This window comes from Rhagoletis zephyria, unplaced genomic scaffold (genome assembly GCF_001687245.7).
Source record: "Rhagoletis zephyria isolate East Lansing unplaced genomic scaffold, Rhagoletis_zephyria_1.1 Rzeph_scaffold_55846, whole genome shotgun sequence".
Classification (NCBI taxonomy): Eukaryota; Metazoa; Arthropoda; class Insecta; order Diptera; family Tephritidae; genus Rhagoletis; species Rhagoletis zephyria.
In genome coordinates this window covers 1-1,795 of record NW_016212898.1, presented here as the reverse complement: position 1 = coordinate 1,795, position 1,795 = coordinate 1, and the positions used below count along the sequence as shown (strand labels likewise).

General features: G+C 39.1%; 1 pseudogene; it reads right to left on the bottom strand.

Moving 5' to 3' along the window:
- Window positions 1-6: 6 nt before the first annotated feature.
- LOC108356233 (vacuolar protein sorting-associated protein 35-like) lies at window positions 7-1,693 on the bottom strand (annotated as a pseudogene).
- Window positions 1,694-1,795: the final 102 nt, after the last annotated feature.

The following is a 1,795-nucleotide window of genomic DNA, read 5'->3' as shown; positions in this document are numbered from 1 at the left end:
ACTTGTCTAGTAGTGGCGTGAAGTTCTTTAGTTGTATAACAGTCAGTGCATTGTTGTAGAAATCGATGCAAATGCGCAGGAGACGCGATAATTCTTGATTTACCGACAGGAAGTGAGAAATGCTTGAAATAATAAAGAAGAAGATGTTCCATGGTTAGATGCTATAACAATAACGCTAGATTTACAATTCAAAGTATAGCTCCAAAGGCAAAAGGAGCTGATAGTAAGAGGTTTTTCAATATAACTCGGACGACACCAGGGGATATTTTGACAATAAGGTTCGAGGCATTTCTATTACACCTTTCAAGGTACACTTTGAATATCTTAGTCTACAGTTAAAAAATTAAATTTACTTACTTATTCATTTCTAGGCTCTCCAAAATTTGTGTCGTGGTGCCAAGCACTTTATCCACATAATCAACGCGATCTGGGTAAACTTTTTGCGCGAGACTCAGCAGCGCAATCTGCAGAGATATCGTGTCTTCCAGTGGCATATCGGTGCGAGTCTAAAAATATAATTCCAGAAGAGTCTTTCAAGCATAATTATCGTATGTTACAAAAACCAAATTTTACAGGAAAGGGTTTTTTGTATTTTTCTCTGCTCAGGCTAGCATCATCAATACAAAAGTTCACATTTGCAGAGATAATTGGGAAATACAACTAGACGCAAGATTCTTTTGCAGAAAGGTCTCGAAATTCTAATTTCTTAGCACATATGATAATTTCGCCCATAAGAAAAAATTCATTGTCGCATAGGATAAAATTTGCAGTAAATTTTTCGGGTAGCTATTGGGAACAGGTGATTCNCGAGTTGCGAAAGACGTACCAGGTTCGTGCCCACCAAAATCTTTAGCTCTTCACGTTCTTTCTCGCGCCGTGACTTTTCGCTAGAGTGGCCCTGATGCTGCATACGCACCCATAATTTATTCATCTCTCCAAAGTTCGTCAAGACGAAATCGATGGCATCCAATACATTGCCATGGTGTTCGTTTTCTGCCACAAGCACATCTGGCAATATGTTGCGCGTGCACTGCAGCAAATAATTGCGTAGGAATAGCCCACGTAGTGGATGTTGCACACCACGGCACATCTCTACCAAGTCTTTGAGTATACTACGCTTAAGCGTGGAATCTTTTTTGATGTACACAATACCGACGGTAATGAGCAGATATAGACGTGGCACAATTGTATGCGAATACTGCACAAGTTCATAATAGTCCGTATCTTTGTTGGCTTTTTCGCTCAAATATAATTCCAGGTGGCAAAGCTCATCGGTGATGGCCATATCTGAGGTTTTGAAAAAAGGAAATATTTCGTATGAGAAATTCAGTGACAATGTAGAAACCAGTACAGCTTACTTACATAATTCATAGTAACTCTTCGGCGAGAGCATGGAGGTGCGCAGCTCGCTCAGCATTGTGCTAGCACATTTAAGCGCATCCAATATGCGATCCTTGTCGAGGAAGTGATTCATTTGGAATGCCTGTTTTTTCGCTGTGCCTATAGCTTCGGCCAAAAGCTTCTCCTGATCGTCTAGACCACTCGGCATAGTCTACAGATTTTCGCAGAAAATTAAAATATGAAATAAAATAAATATTATACATTAATACATATGATGCGAGCATAAATGGTTTAATAAAAGCGCAGGTCGAGTTGGCATACTCTACATTGTTTGGCTTAGATGCAATTTCATTACAATCAATATTTGCGTCTTGGCATCAATTGAGAAATAGCCAACAACAACCAATCGACATACATAATTCATATGTATATCGCGCGAAAAATTACTTTCAAT